Genomic DNA, 13,294 nt, shown 5'->3' on the forward strand with positions numbered 1-13,294 from the left:
AATATATTACGACCTTTCAAGGGCATTTCTACGACTGTGGATCTGAGACTAAAGCATTTCTGCAAATATAATTTACACCACACCAAAAAAAGCTTGCTGTGAAATGAGCTAAAATGTTTGCCTTTAGACCCAGTATTCCTACATTCCATTCATAATTCAAGGGCTGGTGAGGGAACAATTCCTTACAAGCTCCACGCACAGTCTTTGCAAGCATAAACAAGAACTTCATACACCTCTCAGCTGGTTTGGGCGGTTACCTCCTCTCCGACAGCCAAGAGGCTGCAAATGCTGCTGCATGTGTGCAGTTTCAAGGGTTGGTCTTGACACTCTCCCTAATAGACAAATAATCCCCATCAGAGAGTTCTTCAAGAAGACATTCCCCTGAAAGACGATGCCCTGACACACACCAGATCTGCTCAGCTTGCAATTAAAGGCAAAGACTGAGTGTTGCCACCTGATCAAATTCATATTTCCCCCACCCTCAACACCCCCACACAGACCTGGGTCCCTCAGAGCCCAAAGGGCAAAGCCTACATGTTCTGAGGGCCACTAGTGGCCACTTGTGCCCTGGCTGTCCAGGAACATCACAAGGAGCGCAGCATAGCACTTGCAGGACAGAGCCCTAAATGGGGACGTCTGGACAATTCAGAGACAGAGAAGCAGCTCCCTCAGTTCCTTGAGACAGCGGGTGCTGGGACTGATGCAAAGGTGGCAGATTGCTCCCCTTCATCTTGCATCTAACGCGGCAGGGGCTACAGCTGCAAACTTCCCCTCAACACTGGGCAGAAAGGAGGATGCTGAATGCTAATGTTTTGGCCACACAACCAACTTATGTGGAATACAGTGATATCCTAACTCCCTGACAGGTAATGATGACTCCCCCATCAGCCCATGACACTTGCCTCACCAGGGACCGCTTTACTAAGATGGGAATTGAGCTGGTGCCCACAGCAGCATCAGCGGCATTTGTCACAGTCTAGACACCCACAGCAAAGCAAGGGCCAAGGGCAGTCCACAGAAGTGAAGCACAGGGGGTAAAGCATGAGGCTGTGTCAAAGAGAAAGAGAGGGGAGGAGATAAAAATCACCTGCCAACCTGAATTTGATGCTTGCATAAAAGCAGTGAGTGCTCATGGGGCAATGAGACCTCTGCTACCATCACAGAGGTCCCCTCAGGGAAACACCGAGGCAGGCACCCCTGGTCCTTTGAGTTAACACCCCTCCGGGACTACAGGCAGCAGGCTCAGAAATGACAGACACCACATTCACCTCTAAGCCTCTGAGTAAGCACTGTTCCCCTGGCTGCCACTTGCTGTGATGGGGACAGTGAGCATTCACTGCTAATTTGGGATCAAATCATGCCGACGGCAATCCACCCAGGCTGGCTCCCACAGCCCAGTTAGTGCTAATACCTGTGCTGGCTCTCAAGCTGCAACAAGCTACGCAAATTGCATCATCTTTCCACCTTCCTCCCCCTACCAGGCAGCTGCCTCTCCACAGTATCCCCGGCCATCACGAGCAGAGAGGTCCTTCCATTTTAAAAGCAGACTAGTAATTAGGAATAGCAGCAATGTACAGTTTGGTTGTTTCTGCAAATGCCACACACAGTTGCCATGGCAGCTTCACCCACGTACTAGCCCACTTGCTGTTAAACTTCATGCAGCACAACTCACTCGCTCTTGTTTCAGTATTTTGACCCAATCCTGTCCAGCTCTGCAGTCCTTCAGTCCCTTATACACTGAGAGCCAATAAAGTCCAGCATTCAGTGGGATGGGAGCACCTGATTAATAAAACAGGAACGTGAAGTATGATCACTGGTCTGTTTGTGAAAAAAATTTCAGTCTCAAAAGTGTTTTGCACTTAGCACTGCAAGCTGTCAAGGTAAAGACTTAGCACCTCCTGAGCACTGATGGATTTATAACAAAATGTCTCTGAAAACTGCATCCATAGTATTCCAGCCTAAAATAAGTACAGAACAGTCCAAATGATACCAGCATGATGTCTGACTGGTTTGACTACAGGATAATCAGCCACTCCTGTTTTTACACATAAATATCAGAGCCTAGTCTTGATATAGTCTATCTAAATAAATCTTATCAGAAAGGAGGTGTAATATTGATGTGGAATTAAATTTCACAGAAAGGTAGGTGTGAAGTTTGTTTGCTTTTGGTAAACATTTCTTTTTAGCCACAAGCTCACTGTTCAGCTTTCCCCTGCTTCCAGACGGATGCGCTGCAGGAGGACAAAGGCAAAGGTAACATTCCCCACTGCCAGATGCATCTCCCAGACTTGTTATGAATGGTGGGACCTGAACAACATAGCCTCCTCAGCCCTCTGCGGTTTGTTACCACACGCAGAATAACACTGGCAGGGAACGACATTAGGTTTGCAAAGTGAGGAGCTCAAATGCATCTGTAGTATGGAGGCCCTCAAAACTTTAGCACTCACATCATAATTTAGACTTAGTTGCAGGGTCACAAGCTATTTCTTCCCCAGGGCTCTTCCTCAGTCAGTGCACAGAACAGATGGTGCTCAGAATTAATTAAGACTGCACAGCCAAAGAGACTACTGTCTAACAGGAGTTTTGCCTCCATCTAATCCAAATGTTCAAGGTTGCGTGGTTGTGCAAGGAGACTCAGAAGAGTTTGGGAAAGAAATTTCCAAACCTCTGACTGAAGGACTGCAGAGCTAGGCAGAATTGGGTCAAATACTGAAACAAGAGCGAGAGGTTAGTGAAGCATGAAGTTTTAACAGCCAGTGGCCAAGTTGGGGAAAAGAGATTTCCAAAACAAACCATGCTTATCTCAGCACCTGGAAAGAAGATCTTTTCTTCATCCCATGAAGAATTACAAAAGGCTTCCCATTCCTCCCTCAGAGGGAATCAAGACTTTCTGAAGTTTTTTTCCCCAAAGCCAAAAGAGCGTAAATCATCCAACAGCCGAAGCAGGAGCCAGAACGTGGGGAACATATGTTGTGTCTCATAGCTGACACGAAACCAGAACACGATCAGCACTGACATGGCAGAGGGACCCTGCATCCCCCATCAGTGCAGGGACTCCACACCGGTCAGCCTACAATGAGATTTTGGCAGAAAGCTAGTAATCGTTACATAAGGGACACCGAGGAAGGCCCAGCCCTCACTTGACGCTATGGGCTAGAGGAGCAGTTAGAGGGGAAGACCCAGACCCTCCCTGGTCCATCACGTCTCCCTCTCCCCTTGAGTGCTCCGGCACCGGGAGCTGCTGGTAAGTGCAAAGCTGGGCACACTGCCGACACAACGCACTGGGCCTTTCTGGAAATGCCTGAAACATTATTAGACTGAACTACAATAACCTATTGGGAGAGCAGGGCAATGCATGGCTTTTCTGTCCTGCACCAGCAGCTAAGACAAGCCCATGGCAGCTCCAGCAAAACTGGAGACACTGGCACAAAATCCCCCTGCCTCAAAGCACTCCATGCTGATTAAACAGAACATCACTCCTGGCCCTGACACCTGCAGACAGTGCATCTCTCTTACTAACATAACATCATCTGACTTACAGTTGAGCTACCCAGTACTGGCAGCCCTCTGAAGCCCAGAGACCCCAAGATCCCTCTCTCCATGCCCATGCTGCTGGTCACAGCAGCATGTCTGTATCCCATGAGTCACATGACATTACTCAAAGATGAAGCAGGATACATAGAAACAGCCAGGCCAGCCTCTGTGGTCTACCTGCTGCCCCATGCTGCTGTACTGGCATTTTTTCTTCCTCTACTTCTCCCTTCCTCCCTCTACCAGCTTGCTGGACTGCCCCAGAGCGAGTCCCAACTGTTTTCTAGCAAGTCAGGAATGCAGAAAATTGTCAGATTTATCCTGATCCCAGCCATGAGACCACTGCAAAATACAGTGCAGACCCAGGCATTATCTGGCAGTCAGTGTCACCCTGTCTCTTCTCTCATTTTGTTTTACAATTTGTACTGCAGAAAGCCAGTTCTTGCAATATGCATGCCTCCGTGGAGGGAGTTAATTCCTGCTTACTCCAAAACAACAGGTCAATTTACAGAAGAGATGAACTCCAAAGAACAGAAATGATTTGTCATAACACCCTCTTAGACCCCATCAGCCTGGCAGTTGATCAATATGTTGACTAAAATTTTGCTCACCCTTTTTGCTTTTATAGAAATTGTCATTTGCATCTTCATACCCCAGAGTTTTCTCATATGGAAGTCTGGCCTGCCCAAAAGCCTGTTTTGTGACTCTTAAAATATACTCGTACTTCCTTGCTGTACCTCATTTTGAGAATCTGCAAAAAAAAAACAAAGCACAACATTTTGGACGTCTCAGTACCACTGTGGAACCCAATGACAGAAATAAGTGAAGTCACACGGCACATATTCCTGTCAAATGAAGTTATATTGGAATTCTTAGAAATAATAAGTAATGTCCCTATCAGCAAAACTGTATTGTTCATAGTGAATATGATTTATTTTTCTCAGGAGAAAAATCTCTGATAACATCCAGTCTGCTCATACACTTTAAAGACCTTATTAGATTTTTCCACACCATCTTTCTGACATCAAAGAAAATCAGTCTTAATTATATTTACAGGGTGGGAGGGTGTAAGCAGAGAGGCCTAAATATGACAGCCTCTGAGAGATGTTGTGTTACATATTTCAACATACTTCTTTTGGCATTTACACTGCCATAAGGCACGTCTCTCCCCAACCCTGCATGTCACTTATCTAGAACAAGCAACTTTGAAGTATAATAAGATCTACTGCTGCTAGGCTCTTTAAACGACAGCAGGAAGGAAACAAACTATGGGCTGTAAATGTTCTGCTTAGTGCCACTGCACTGGGGCTTTGAAAAAAAAAGGGGGGGGTTATTTTAAAGAAAAATAACTCTGAAACAAACGATAATTATCATTTTCCCCAAGGGCCTGAACAGCAGCATGAAAAATGAAGGGCTGCTGCTGCGCTTTTGCTGGTGCTATGCACCATGCTGTTTTGCTCTCCAGGTATTTCCTTCTAAGAAAAAAGCAGGTTCAAAAGGTCTCTAACATCTGTGATGGTTTCTCTGGAGCTGCCAAGACACAACAGTGTGGCTTCAGCACTTCTGAAAGTTTTCTTGGGGATATCCTTGTGTTTCTCTACCCCTCAACCAAGTTCCTCAGTTGTGAGGAGTGGGAATCCACTCAGCTAACTTCAGCCATCTCCAAAGCAAATGCTCAGGCTAAGGGTATCATCCAGGCCCCCTCTACAGTCAAAAGGCAGAGAGAGGCACCTTCAGCTAACAATTTATCCCTTCTGAAGAGAGATGGGAGGAACGACCCTCTGGAGATGCCCTCTTCCCTCTGCCAAGTATTGCAGGCTCACAGAACTCATAGACAGCACTTGAGAGCTATGAAAGCTCCAACAATAACTCGGACAGCTCCTTGAGCCAGAAAACTGTCTGAACCTCCAGCTGTCAAAAGCAAAAACGTCTCAGTGGAGTTTTACATCGTTGTACTAACTATCCACAGAAAGACAGGCCAAAGTCTATGACCAGCTCTTTGGGGCTTTTCCTACTCAGAAGTCCACTTTCCTCATAAGAACAATAGCTCCTCATAACAATTATGTTCCTCAAAAATAGGAAAGCTTTCTGGACAAAGCTTTGGATTTCAGGACTTCAGAAGCACTGACCCCAGTGCCTTCAGAGAAAAGCATATCAAATGTGCTTCTGCTCTTCTCCAGCTGCTTAACTACTATCCTTTTCACTCTGTTGTTTGTGCTAGTAGCTTTTCTGATTTAAAAAGATGCTAGAGGCCAAATTCCCATCCCCGTTTCCCCTGTGGGACATCAGAGAGATATCCCATAGAAACTCTTATTTTCTAGGTCACCAGGAGTGCTCAAACAGCTGTTGCTTTTCCCCTCCAAGATGTGGCACGTCCACCCTAATCCATTGCTCAACTGCTGAGTTCTGGGTGTTGCCCTTTCTTTTCACTCATGGTGCCAGAACATTTTGCTCCTTTCTTCCTCCTATTCTAGCAGGTTACACAGCCTGAAACATGCTGCCTAATGCATTCATGGTCAGTAAGGGCTGATATGTGACAGTAAGATATCTCTGCACTTCAAACCTGTATCAGCTAAGCTCAGGAAGGGACCATAAGACAAGACTTCTAAATGTCTGCTTTGATCACTTCTTTCCATACAGTATTTCACACGTGTTTACTCAGTGAGTTGCTAAAGCAGTGGTGAACAAGTTAGATCCTCAATTACATGACATTTTTCCAGGGTGACCTTAGATTATGCATTCAGTGTCAATATCTCTTAATATCTATATGATTCTTATTACAAATACATAACTGTAAAAAAAGTTTCTTCTGCTGCTCTAGGTAAAGCAAAAAAGTAGGGGGATGATTCTGCCATATTTTTCTTATTGCCTGCAGTAAGTTTTTAGAAGCTATAAGCACACAAACCAGCCTGATGCACTGTCGATGTTCTACTGCAAAGTGAAAGCAAGAATGAAAACTTCACAATGCATGTGTTCCAAGTCACACTGTTTGGGGAACTTTTTGGAAGGAGAAAAACAAACAATGCAGCATTCAGCAGTATCTTTTGCTTGGGAATTATTTCACAGGGATCATCAAACAGCTGTCAGGCAGTAAGCAACTCAGAGTGGAGTTTAATCAGCAATCTAGAGATGAAAGACTATATTCTAGTTACCACAGCCAACTAATCCCCTCTGGAATATTTTCTAAAGATACATCATATTATTTACTTTGCTAGCTGAAACCACTTTAGTAAAAGAGTCACTTCAATGAAATGACCTAGTTCCACAAACTCATCAGCCTAGATTTTCCAACTAGTTTATTTTAGGAATTTTTCATTTGATGAAGACAAGCTCTTTTTCAGTTTAAAGAAACAGTTCATTTATCAACTCACAGTAATTTCTTGTATGATAAGTTTACTCCTGCCAAATATACATCCTAATTCACCTCCCACACTGGTGTTCCCAAATGAAATTACTACTAGCATTACTACTGGTTTGATTTTGTTATGCTTTATAGTTAGTACTTTTTTCTCCTTTCTTATTCTGTAGAGCTGATTTTGACTAGTGACTTCAAATCTCACAGGAGCTTCTACTGTTCCTCTGAAATCCACAGTGTTATATCACCCCACGGTAAAGGCATCATCCCACTGCAGAGGCAGTACAGGGAAGCGGATCCTTTGGATTCAAGTGCTTCCAAGTCCAGATCTCAATATGCTTTAACCATAAAAGGTGATTTTGCACATTATCTCTTTTATAATAATGGCAAGTGGCACTAAATCACAGCCCTCCGAAATACCCCACAGCCAAAGCAAACTCACCTTTGGTTTGCTCGAACCACTGAACTGCCACAGTCCATGCACTGCTGACATCCAGAGCAGCACCATAGACCTAAGTCTTCTTACGGCTCCAAGTGTAGTGGCCTCAGCGATAAATGTCCCCAAATGGCTGGCACCATCTCTGCTTTCCACCTCCCAGATGTCACCATCCTATCCAATCTATGCATTGAACTGCTCATGTGGCATTCTGGACCATTTCACTCAAACTATGTTAACTTAAATTAGCAAATTTTTCTGAAGATGCATCATATTTTTTACTTTGCTAGCTGAAACCACTTTAGTAAAAGAGTCACTGCAATGAAATAACAAATCTAGTTGCTAACTCAAGTTAGCAAAGACCACCATTGAAGCAGCTTATGCTACTCTGCCTCATTTGAGCTGAAACAAATTAAAGAAGAGCCCACACTAGCATATCAGCCAGAAAACAGAAGCAGCAGTTGCCTCTGCCATTGAGATGCCAGTTAGCAGCTGGCAATAGTAAGCATTTCTGCAGGTGCAACTGCAGTCAGAGATGACATGCATCTACCCCAAAACTCAGCTCTTCTCACCTATGTTAAAATACCTGGGAACATGAGACAGTCAAGGTCCCACACGGCCAGGAATAATATGGGTCAGAGTACACAGTGCTATTTATTTTGAGAACTTTCCATTTGACTGAACTGTTCAAGGAGTTAAATAAATGATCTGCTACAAGGGTTTTAACCATTTGCATGAATTATTAGCAGGGACAAGCCCTAGCTGAATAAAAGTCTGTGTTCAATTTCTTTAGAACATCAGAGTGGCTTCTAACAAAGTTTCAGAAGTGAATGACTATCAAATAGCCTCTAAATTTCAAAAAAAACATAGCTTGCTCAATAGATATGGGTAATATTTAATTTTAAGTCCTCAAAAACAGGATACCAAGTAAATTTAAAAATTACATGGACAAATAATATCTACCATGAAAGAAACAAATGACAAGGACCAGGAAAATAATGAGGCAAGTGTGAAATGCAAAAACTCTACAACCCAGTAAAGACAGGTGGGATATTTGTCTGGACATCTGGTGAGAGGGAAACCAAGAGTTATTCCTCATCTCAGAAAAAGGCAGAAGAAATGTATAAGAAGAAAATACGAAGCTAAATGCTACTATTAAGTAGACTGTGATACTTTAAATACTTCAGTAAATACAGGAATAGCATGGATTTCTCATAAAAGTGGTGAAGACAAAGGCAGGGCAGACACTGAGAAATAGGTCAGATTAACAGGAAAATTCATTGAGGAGTCCTGCTCAGTGAAGAAACTAGAAACAGCCTTCCTATAGTGGTTACTCTAATTCCTGAACACACAAAAGTTTCACCTCTGTGAAAATTAAGTTTTCTGAAATGTTTTTCACCTTAAGCTGGGGTGAAAATCAGAAACTCAGAAGTGTACCTGGAACTGAAATTTCACAGTATTTTATTTTGGAAATTCTGATATGAGGCACTTCTACATAAGATATCATTCATGGGATTTCTGGGCCACCTGCTTACTAGGCTCAAGTGGAGTCAGGGACAGCAGTAGCTGCTGACATACCATCAAGGTAACATGGCTTGGGCCAGCGCTCCCAGTGAGAGCAGGGTCCCTAGGTTGCTTAAGCCACACTGGCAGTGGGAAGCTCTGGGAGCCCCAGCTCCCAATCTCTGAAACTCCCAAATTGTCAAAGAATCACAGGCAAATTGTCATGAATCCTGTAGGTGGCAGGTAATCAGAGGGTAGATGCTAACCTCAATGTTTGATCTGGAGTTTCAGCTATGCCTCTTTTTTTCTCTCTCTCCTTTTTTTTTTTTTTTTTTTTTTTTTTGCATAGGCTTAAGTAGCCAGTGATATTTGCAGCAATGGCACTAATGAGGGAGCACTCGAATACCAGAACAAACCCAACCATAGTATAAACAGCCACCACTCTTCCAAAGTCATTGAGGAATCTGAGAATCTCACAAGTTCATTGAGATAAACATTCAGACATTTATAGTGTGCATGTTTACATCTGTGCTAATCCCCCACGGCTCCTTTTATAATCAGTGGAAAGAAACTTTCAGGTTACCATTCATCTGTTTTAGCACACTAGGCTGAAATGAATCACACCCTAGGAATGCCTACTTTCTTCCTCTGACTGACCATAAAGGGAGCCTGGGTTGCCTACCTTAGACATAGACGTCTACATTTGGCCAGAAGAACACTACTTCAACGTCATTCAGCATATGACAGATGTGCAATTATATAAAAAATAAAGGGTGAACATAAGATAGCAGAAGTAGTAATTGAAATGAGATCACTGCCCTCCTTCACCCAAACCATAATATATTTCTTCCTGTCTTCTTTCCCAGTTGAGACTAAAAAATGGATGCTACACCAGCAAGACTGGTTTGTATCAACCCTCTGTCACATGTCACATAATCTAAAGCAGAGACACAGAGCTTAGGCACAACACCATACTGGGATGAATCCCACCTGAAATCTGCCAGTAGTCTGACACAGAAAAAAGAGAAAAGAAAAAGAAGAGAGAGAGAGAGAGGTTCTTCAAACATACAGCTCACAGCCAGTTCCTCTGAAAGCTGATTAGATTGGAAAAAGAGTTGCCCTGTTGTACATGGGTTCTCTCTTTTGTCCAAGCTACATTCCTACTGTCTAGCAAATCCAGTTCTCTTTTCTTTCTGACATGCAGATTCAAGAGCATGTTGCATACACGCAATAACACATTTTGACTCAAATTCAAGCACTGAAGCGCACTGAAGTGCTTGAATTAGAAGCTCAGCTGGCCTCATTTTCTGTTACAGCCCACCCAAAACAAGGAGTGCTTTCTGAACATGTCTTCTCTCTTTGCTGATGAATACAGGAAATCTATGAGCAATGAGGAATAAAACTTTACACATGTCAGTACAATAGCTTGAATCAGGGACTGAACATCCAATACTCCTCCTGTTTTGGAAGTAGTTTTATTTCAAGGCCAATTTGCCTATATAAAGCACACAAATGGTAGAACATAGTCAAAGGTTTTCCCCTTCAAAACACTCAAAATGCACAGCACTAGGATGCATAAGTAAAAAACTTTCAAGGCTGTGGCAATCAAAGAATTTGCTCTTTCTTTGTGTCAGTGTCAGCATCTGCAGACATACAGCCTACATAATTAAACAGTTCCTCCTCTTTTGCATTATATGGAAAACCTGTTTAGAAGACATTCAGGCTGACTGCTGAAAGCAATGGAAGTCCACAGAGTATCTGACCAGAAAGATAAGTTTCTGCCTATTATTCACAAGCCAGAGGCAAACACAATGAATACACTAATACAGCTGGGAAACTATGGGTATATGCATGACTACCCATGTGCCAGAGATTACATTTTAAAATATGAATACGTTGCAAGAGCTGGAAACTAAAACAAAATATACCACTCTGTCACAAGGCTCAAACGCACTGCTGTCAGAGCAGGACTTACCCGCTTTGCTCTACCGCTATTATGTGCCAGCAGGAATTCAGCACAGTGCCCATCCACTCAAGCCTATCCCTCGATGGCAGAGGCAGTGTGCCACTCTCAAGCACCACTGAGTATGTTACTCCAAAAGTCAGTGCTGTCCTTCTGCCCAGCTTCTCCCACAGCACATGTACGTTTGAACACATCTTCCCCACTTGCCCCACAGCTCAGAGGAGCCTGCAGAGGTGCAGAAGAGGAGGCGGATTCCCACTGCGGCAGGGGTGTCCAGTGGTTGGTGTGATGTCAGACATCATCATCGCAAGGATGTTGCTTGAGGCCGAAGCTAGTATTTGTGAATGACCCTGTGTACCTCTGGCAGGTGGTAAAACTACCTGACTAAGAGACAGTTGACTCACAACATTGGTTCTTATGCCCATATTTGTAGCCTGTGAACTCTTTAGAGCTGCAACTGTCTTTTTGTCCTGAGTCCATACAGCACCTAGGATAATTACATTCTCCCAGACTAAGGTTTCTAAAAGTCGTGACAACACAACTAACTAATACAGTTGCATTTCTGGACATAGCCCCAATCCTTCTTTGCAGCTTTACAGTCACATATAAAAATCTACATGGGGTTTTTAAGTGTTTTTTTCCTCTGGCCTGTCTCCGACAAACATTCACACATACATATGCCAAAAAGAAGAAATCTATTTGTTAGTCAAAACAGCTGCCAGTGAAACACTGACAAACAAAATGCTTTCCTAATCATAGATGTGAAGCAGTGGCAAGAAGAGGTTAAAGAAGCCAGGCCGTGGGAGCTCGCAGGGTACAGTGCTCGCCTGGGCACTGAGAACGGCACCCGTATTTTCGGCAAATTCTCAGCCTCTTTCACAGGTTAGAAAAAGAAAACAATACAAACCACAGCAGGCAGGCAGGAATGATCTCAGACAAAGAAGGAACACCTGGAAAACGGGCCTAGGCTTTCCTTCTCCTTAAAACTCGGGCCTTCGCCTCGGTACTGCACGTTTCTTACAGCGCTGCTCACGTCGTGAAGCGAAAACAAATGGAAGTGGTTAATTGGGAAAGACAGAGGCAGTGCGACGAGTTTCCCAGCTGTGGCGGGGCTCGCCTCCGCCCCGGCGGTGGGCAAGCGGGCCCGGACGCCGCATCCGCGGGGCGCGGGGGCGCCCCCGGCTCCGGGCAGCATCCTCGACGGTGCGGCGCAGGCCCGCGGCCGCGCTGCGGACGGCGCAGGCGGGGCGGCCCTGGCGCGGCAGGGTTCAGCGGGGCGCGGGGGATGTGAAGGGGAGACGAGGGGTCCCGCCCGGGGAGACCCGCCCGGAGGGAGCGACACCGCGCAGGCGAGCGGCGCTGCGCCGCGGCGGGCGGACACGCAGGGGGGAAACGGAGGGGAGCCCCGCGCCCCGCTATTGCATCATGCAAAATGGATGCCCCGCGCGCCGCCGCCGCCGCCGCCGCCGCGCCCCGCGCCCCCACTCACCGCGGCCCCGCCGAGGCTGGCCCCGCGCCGGCGGGCTCAGGCGGGAGGCGAGGCGGCGCCGCCGGCGGCAGCCGCGGCTGGCGTGGCCATGGCCCCGCCGCGCTTTCTCGCCGCGTCTTTACACCTCCGGCGCGGGCCGCGGCGGCTCCGCCTCCGCCGCCTCAATGAATGGGGAGGCGGGCGGGGAAGGCCGCCGCGCTGCGCCGCGCCGCGCCACGCCGGGCCCTTTCCGGCTGCCGCCGCCTCCACCGGGCGGCCGCGGGGCCGGGCCGCTCCGGCGGGGGGGGCGTCCCCGCGCCCCGGCGGTCGCCTCGGAGCCGCCGCCCCGCCGGGCCCCCGCGCCTGGCCGCCATCGCCGCCGCCCCGAGCCCGGGCCCTGCCGGCCCGCTCCGCTCCGCTCCGCCGCCACCGCGGCCCTGTTGTATGGGCGAGCGGGACGCCGGCGGCGGCGGCGGCGGCGGCGCGGAGCGGAGCGGGCCGGTGCTGGAGCGTGGCCCCGCGTGGGGAAGCGCCGTGGCAGACGGGGCCGGCGCGAGGCCTGGGTCTGTGCGGGCGAGCGGGACCCGCTGCCCTGGAGCAGGGGACGAGGCCCGGGGCAGCCCCGTTCACCAACGGGCGCTGAAAAATGGGGCAGGAAAGAGCAAGGGAAGTGCTTCATCAGCCGTGAATTATAGAAAAAAATAATAATAATGGGAGCAGTCCATCTGGTTTATCAAAAAGATGGAGAAGTGGTTAAATTCAGTGTATAAATATCTTTACAGGAAAAAAATACGGGATAGTAAAGGCCTCTTTAATCTACTTACGAAAAACGTAACAAGAAACAAAGCAGAGTTTGGACAAACTGGGACTACACATAACCAGAGAACGGGAGGTTAACTGCAGGAGCACACAGCCAAGGGACAGGGAAGAGGGTTCATCTCCCCACATGGAGAACGGGTTTTTTTCTCCAAGACAGACTTTAGGCAAACACAATATCATTACTTCACAGGCAATAAAGTTAACAAAAGGCTTGTACTG

The 13,294-nt window shown here is 46.6% G+C and overlaps 1 protein-coding gene across 1 annotated transcript in view; it reads right to left on the bottom strand.

Annotated features, from left to right (window-relative positions):
• The window catches only part of SLC7A1 (solute carrier family 7 member 1), a 55,498-nt gene extending 43,196 nt beyond the window's left edge, over positions 1 to 12,302 (bottom strand). The window contains exon 1 of the mRNA XM_067290850.1: positions 12,278 to 12,302. The gene's annotated coding sequence lies outside the window, so the exon portion shown is untranslated. The remainder of the gene's footprint in view (positions 1 to 12,277) is intronic.
• Between the last annotated feature and the right edge of the window lie 992 nt (positions 12,303 to 13,294).

The sequence above is a fragment of the Apteryx mantelli genome, chromosome 1 (genome assembly GCF_036417845.1).
Source record: "Apteryx mantelli isolate bAptMan1 chromosome 1, bAptMan1.hap1, whole genome shotgun sequence".
In the NCBI taxonomy this organism is placed as follows: domain Eukaryota; kingdom Metazoa; phylum Chordata; class Aves; order Apterygiformes; family Apterygidae; genus Apteryx; species Apteryx mantelli.